The sequence below is a fragment of the Lipophrys pholis genome, assembly GCF_963383615.2.
Source record: "Lipophrys pholis genome assembly, chromosome: 4".
In the NCBI taxonomy this organism is placed as follows: domain Eukaryota; kingdom Metazoa; phylum Chordata; class Actinopteri; order Blenniiformes; family Blenniidae; genus Lipophrys; species Lipophrys pholis.
The window spans coordinates 16,573,955-16,581,501 of NC_137637.1; positions in this window are offsets into that span (position 1 = coordinate 16,573,955).

The window sequence follows — 7,547 nt, forward strand, 5'->3', positions numbered from 1 at the left end:
AAATAAATAAATAAATACATAAATAAATAAAAAGGCATAAATAAACAAAGAAAATCTGTCTTTGACATCACTTGGTCAGTAGGAGCGTTTTGTCTCCGTCATCAAAGAAGTGCTGAAGGCATGGTCCTGCACACAGGAACAATGATCATCTCTGAACCACAGCAGTGGCCCATGCATGTCAATATAAAAACTATTTGGTCACGTACCAACTCATAGAAAAATAATGCCATGAAAGCATGCATATCATCTCAGACATGACTTGTAAATAAATATCTAAACAAATAGATAAATGAATAGAACCCATTCAGAATTGTTTTTTTTTGTTTTTTTTCTTATAAAATAGGTCAATATGTGTCTAAGCTCTAACTGAGGTCAATGCTCTCCCTGACTGTATTCTGGATAAATGCCTTGGTCAGGTTCTACAGTTTTGTACCGTATCCTAGCGTTTAGTTTTTTTTTTTGTTGTTTTTTTTTTTGACTTTTTTGTACCTGGTTTTAATGAGCATTATCATGTTTTCATTCATATATTTTTTTTTTTAAGTATTTAAAGTACTTTATCCAGTCCTTGTAGATAGAAGTAAAAGTCCTATAAAATATGCAAACCTATGTACAGAGGAAAACAGAGCAAAAAAAGGAAACAATTTACAGTATATTCATCGGTTTATGTATATATTTATATATTTATATATATATTTATATTCAAACTTCTGTTCTCTTTCTTGATGTTTTTGAACCACTACTCTTTTTTTTTTCTTTTTTTTTCCCCCTTGTTTTAGTTTTGTAAACTTGCAGCTTAAAGTCGGAGCGAATGAGGATGCGGTGCTTGGCATTCTAGTTTGCGTTGGTCGTTCGGCTTTCTCTCGTTTCACTCGACATGAAAACACGAGTGAGAGACATGGGTGATTGCTCAAACAAACCATTAGAAGAGCACAGACCGTGTCTACACTTTTTTCTATTTTCGTCTTTTCTTTTTTTTCTCTTTTCTTTTTTCAATTCTCACGGAGCAGCAGGGCAGTCAGAAAGGGCACACAGTGTGGCAATCGAGGATACCAGACATATGACATTTAGCTTTAGATGTTATTGTTAGACAGAGTGAGTTCAGGTGGATGTGCAGGAGGTTTTTGTACTTATCCGCCGCGGATACTGTGAGAGGACGGAAACGAATTTAAAAAAAGAAGAAGAAAAAAAAAAAAAAAAGGTTGTGTTGGTCATCTGTTTTGTACGGTATGCCAGTCTCAGGAGACTGCGATGTGGCACACACAAACCAAGGCATCCTGGGATGTGTCGTGGCATCTTTTAGCCTCTCTGGATTTGGAAGGTAAATGTTAAATTATTCAAACTGCTAAAAAGGTTAGACACAGACGCTGGGGAAATGGCATAATGAGCAGTTTATAGAAAAACTAGTAACTGCACCCAACAGGAAGCATTGTCTTCCAAAGTGTCATATAGCCTTATAAATATTCATATATATAAATATTCATTGAGTAATCTCCACCAGCTCAATACGTGTTGAATGCGGGGTCCAATAAATCCAAGTCTGTTGACCTTTTGCAGGTGTATAGTAGGTGTTCGTACCATTTTTGTAGACTATTATGAGAAACTGTACGCTAAAGCAATGTGAAGTCAGCCTCAGTGACGGAGCAGTTAAACGCGTGAATGGCTTCCCACACTTATTGCTTCATTTTACAGTTTCATCTTAATGTTTAATTGCATGGTGACGTCTAACATAAGGCAATATAACATCTTCTAAAGCGTATGCTTCATGTCAAGTATGTCCAGCGGAGAGCCACACATTACCTGCCGGGGAGGAAGGTATACAAAACCTTTTCCCTTTTTCCGTTCGGTGGGAAGTCTGCTCTCTTTAACATACTCATCAATATTACATTAGCTCGACTGCCATGAAAATCCTCGGGCTTTGTCCAGTGAGCTCAGTCCCGTCTCCTATGAAGCCACGTCATGTCAGACGCCATCCCCAACTTTCTTTTGTTTACTCCAACCAGTAGAGCGTCGTCACAGGTGCCCTGCTCACAGCCTGGATAGTTAGTGCCCATCTTAACAGGTTACCTAATGCCCGCTTGTGTTTGAAGTGTAACCGCACGACACTACATTAGTCCTAAATGTGTTTTCTCTTGTTCCGAAGACGATGACGAACCAACAGTTGTCTGGTTTGATATATTGGCCATGCACTGAAGCTCTCTACGCGGCTGAGGAATGACATGGATCTGGCTGGAGTTTTGACATCATAATAGCGAGTTGGCTGCTTGCCGTAGTGTGTGTTTAGTTCCTCTTTTTCCTTTTTCTTTTTTTCCCGTCTTTGTTTTCTGAGAGCACAGTGCTTGATGGCAGATTCTGCAGGTGACAAGGCACACCCTGACATGGTGACAGCCCATTCGCTACATGCACTTTACTGAATGCAAAAGAGAGCAAGGGTTGTGAAACGTATTCATTTTGGTTCAAGTTTCAAAGAGAAGTTTGTGTGTGTGTGTGTGTGTGTGTGTGTGTGTGTGTGTGTGTGTGTGTGTGTGTGTGTGTGTGTGTGTGTGTGTGTGTGTGTGTGTGTGTGTGTGTGTGTGTGTGTGTGTGTGTGTGTGTGTGTGTGTGTGTGTGTGTGTGTGTGTGCGTGCGTGTGTGTGTGTGTGTGCGCGCAGTGTGTGTGCGCGTGTAAGCACAAAAGATATGTTTGGAATAGAGTCGAAGATAATTGTCCTTTTCCTCTAAAATCATTGAGCCTGATTCTCTTAAAGCCTGCTACTGAGATGTGGCTTTTTGCATTTTCAGATAATATTTACACCATATGTGTTTTCTCACATGTGTATCTTTTAGCATTATATTGTGTGTCAGCATATAGGTAATCAGAGATAGGAATGCCTGCAGTTTTGGGAGCTGCCAGATTTGCGATTCTTCCCAAGCAGAGCAATGCTTCAAACTCCAGCTAAAATCTACAAAAAATTACAGCTCAATGTAGTCAGTAGCCGTTCTATATACAGACACACATATATAAAATATGTGCATATAAATACATATATTTGTGATTAATATCTATTTATCCATATATACTGTATATATGAATACATTTGCTTGAATGCTTGTTATACATATATATGTACTGCAAATATAAACAAGTTCATATATTTCAAACGTTTCAGATGTTATTCTATCTATGAGGTTAGGATGTCAAGTTAAAAAAGATAAGGCTGTGATACGGAGCAGCCCCTCCCATGCACTCGCCATCCCTCCCAAGACAAAAATGAGAAGAGAAAAAAATAAACATTTTGAGTAATTGTAAACTAGCGAAGTGAGAGACCCCATTTGGCCATCTGAAATAGTTTTGCCTGTATTCAAAAAGCATATCAGCAATATATATGTATATATACATGTGTTGTATATATTCGAAATGTACACTTCTTTTTAAGTGCAACTCCCCAACCAGCTAACACTGACTGGGAGAGATGCAGTGGTCCGAGTATATTAGAGCTACAAGTCCTCAGCAATAAAAACGTTTGGTCTTTTGGTCCCTAAAACAACTAAGGAATGACAGATAAGACTTCCTGGAGACCGTTGCTATGGCTCTCCTCGGCAACAGTATCCCCTGGAAACGGACAGGCACTCCGAGCTAAAGATGGCCATCCCAAAATCGAAGCCAATTTGTGTCCTGAAAATATCACATTCCCTACTTAAAGTTCTCTCTCCGAGAATTTGTCCCTTCTTGTTTCAAGTCTTAGAAATTGGTCTTCAAAAGTCAAATGTCCCAAACTCGAACCATCTTACAGAAAGATCTCCTATGGCAGTCCAATATTCAGTTTTTTAAAAAGTTTGTTTAGTTCTTGTTGGACTTTTGACATCCATATTCCCTTTAAAGAGTTCAGTGGGATTGGTCATTGTAAGTAGGTTTGATATTCTTTCTTTCACTTGGTTTTCCTCATAGTTCAAGTAAAAGTTTTCTTGTGGTCCAGAAAAGGTAGCTGTCATTCAAGCAGGGTTTTGTGGGTAAAGAAATGTGTATATGTGTGCAGAAGAAAACAAGTCCCGGGGCTAACCAGGCCGGTACAAATTCTCTCTGAGTTCCAAAGTTTTAGTACATCCAAAACGAGGTGTCCTTGACTGGGTCTTCACTCTTCCCCCTCTCCTCTGTTTCAGAAGCAGCCTCAGTGGTCCAGATGTTGAGTTTGCACTCAGTGGTCGGTCAACATGTGATTCAGCTCAACAAAACCTGGAAAAAACACACAAGAAATTGGAATTATGTACAAGGACAGGAGAAAAGTTGATACACAGTACATCATTTCGGGGGGGGGGGGGGGCAGATGGTTCCAGACTAAGGACTAATCCCTCAGTTTTTACCTTCCGAAAGCCTAAATATCAAGATACAAGCACTTCCTTCTTGTATTATTCATGTCATTCACAACTACAATCTGCACTCTAGTTTGAGTCACGTTTTGGTATGAAAGTAGTAACTACATCTTTCAGTTATCAGCCACAATATTACATTTTTCTTCTATTGCATTAAATAACAATTTTTCTTTATTCATTAAATTCTTTGAATAATTCATTTCAGACATGTCAAAAGCATCTCTGCAAGCACACACACACACTGATACACCTATATAAACAGACACATACATATATGTGTGTTTATGTATATACACACATTTAATTATTCATACAATCTATCTGAATAATTAAAGTTATATTCTATAAAAATATCTTTACATACTAATATACTTAAGTTATATATCTTATTTAACATGCTTGAAAAGGTGTAGGCAGAAGTAAAATTTATTTACTCCTCCAATTACATTGAAATCGATGAGAATAATAACACAGAGGAAACAAAATGCCATGAAACATGTTTGGGGAAATGACACTCCTCAGCCATAACATTACACCTCAGTTATATTGTAATGTTCAACCTTTATACAGCCATATACACAACAAACTGTTTAATTCGATCAGGCTTCACTCTCAATGCAGGCAAGAAGTGAAGAAACTGGAGCTGAGGTTTTGGAGACGCGCCGACTCAGTCGTCTTGCTCAAGTCAATCTGCCTGCCCATTATCCTGCTTTTAACGCATCGACTCGGTTCCACAATAAAGCAATAATCCGTATTATTCGCTCTTCGATGGTCATAATGTTAAGGCTGAACCAGTGTACGTTTGGAGTTTTGTTTGGCACGCATGCCTTATTTATGCGCTTCGCCACCAACAACCAGATATTTCTTAGCTTTCCTGCTCTATAGTTTGTGACGTGTGATCAAACGGACACTTTTCAGCAGCAGGTTGTGTTGCCATCAGATCATCAGAATTCTATGAATCGTGGGTTTTTTTTGGGTGGGGGGGGGGTCGCCCATTTCAAGAACTATTAGTGTCAAGTGTTGAGCAAGACAACTAAACATCTACACGTAGATTGCGGTGATTTATTCTTCCTTAATGTTAAACGGAGCAGCTTGCAGGGCTGTAGCTGCCATGTTGCCACTAAAAGTACAAACATTGGTGTTTGAAGCCATCCTGCAGCTATTTGTCTAATCTGGAAGCCTTTATGGAGTTAGGTCCATTTATTTTGAGATTTCTGCTCGTGACAAAAAGTTTCCATCATGGCACTCAGGATTGCGTCCTCCTTTACCTGCTTTATTTACATGCAAAGGAGGCCGTGCAGAATACTTAAAGGACACCTGCCTCTCAGTTCTGGTATGGATAAACAAAGATCCTTTTGCTAAGAGAATTTTGAAAACAAATCAGTGCTTCTCCTGCAGTGAATTAATCTTCCTCCCTGGCAGTGACGCCGTGGTAATCTTCTATGTGATAAAACAATTAAGTTTTGTTTTCTATTCAAATCAAACGGTTTAATCTTGCTTTTGATACGATGAAGGGATTTTAATCAAGACACACCTGAAGCCTCTCGTGTCATTGGAAGTTCGGCACTCGTGCTCTTTTTCAAAACTTTTTTTTTTTTTATAGACTTACACATTTTCATACTAAAAGTGGGTATGCAGGTGGAAAGTACTTTGTAATCAGGCAACCTATCAGACACAGTAATAACTCTTTACCAAGGAGGACAGGAAACATTCTGTTGAAAATGTTTTGATACATCAAAAAGAAGGATGCCGCGTATTTTGTGAAAAATTCCCGGGGAATTGCAGCCTTCTACCTGCAGTGATTTGCCTCGGGACACTGTCTGGTATGGTTCAGTTAGTTTGTGAGTGGGTGATAAGTTGCCCTTGAATGAAGTCATCAGTGGTGAATGAACGACGCCGCCTAAACTCTCCATCACGCAGATGAAGGGAGGAGACAAAGAGGAACGGCACAATTACCCGCCTGAGGGGTAATAAATGCCTCTCCCTCGGAAGCGGCGCCTTCCCTGTGCAGCGCGCTGTAGCATTTACCAATTATCTTTTACCTACAGGGTAACACACAGGGTCACTTACTGTAAAAATGTTCTACAAATAGAGGAGGCTATGTGTAAGTAAATTCTTATGCAGCTTTTGTTTGTTGCGGCGAGCCATTAAAACTGACTGATCCCTCCAGTTTCAATATCGCAGACACATTAGAGGGCACAGATTTTCATAATGCAGCAATATGCCGGCATCATAACAATTCTCATCCCTAATATACTTGTGAACCTTCAACTTTCAGAGAATGCTTAGAGGACTTTCTGGTTTTGTTTTTATATAATCTGCTTTCAAAACTTTTTTCCCTTCAAGTGTGTGTGTGTGTCGGGGTGTTCCACTTCCGCATGACTTGTCGTCTACGAGATAAGTGAATTAGCGGGGCACCGCAGTAAATCCTGTGCAATAATGAGTAATGGTGACACTCGGACTGTCTGTGGCGACATACAACTCTATCGCTATTCTTTACAAATGATGAGCTGCTTATCAGGCACCTGCAAATCTTCTATGACTTTTAGGGAAAGAGGTTGCACTGTTCAAGCATTTGTCAATAAAATATCTAGTGGTTGAGTTTCCTTAATTACTAAATAGCATCAAACAGCTATTAATCGTTGACAACAACATTTGTGAAGTCACGTGACACTTCTTGCACTATTAAATGATTACTATTAGAAATGTAGTTACAATTACTGACGTTTCTCCCTCAAATGACTCCATCCTCCTGACAGCATCATGAAAGGTTTCTAACTGTAAGTAACATCACCATTAGCTTGTATCCACGAGCTGTAATGTATTCACAGCCCTGAATAACTATCGGCTTCCCTTTTTAAGAGCTGTCTGCTGCTGTTTGCATCTTGATAGTTTACCCCAGCTGCTTTTCTTATTTTTTTTTTTTGCCACTTCGTTCGTTAATCTTTGTTTTTCAAGAACAGGTGCTATGCCAAGTTTTGTATGACAACTCCAAATGGTAACCCCCCCCCCCCGTTGGGAGCGTGTGCACAAGAGTGGATTTCACAAGTAAATATTTTTGGGTTTTAAGTGATTATTACTTCTTAAAGTAGTAACTGGGATCAGATGCAGTTAAGCCAAGCTCGGCGTCTGACCTGTCTTTCCCTGTGTTTGACGGCTGCCCCGGCCACCATGGTGGCGGTGGCTGGATGGGGCGGGGG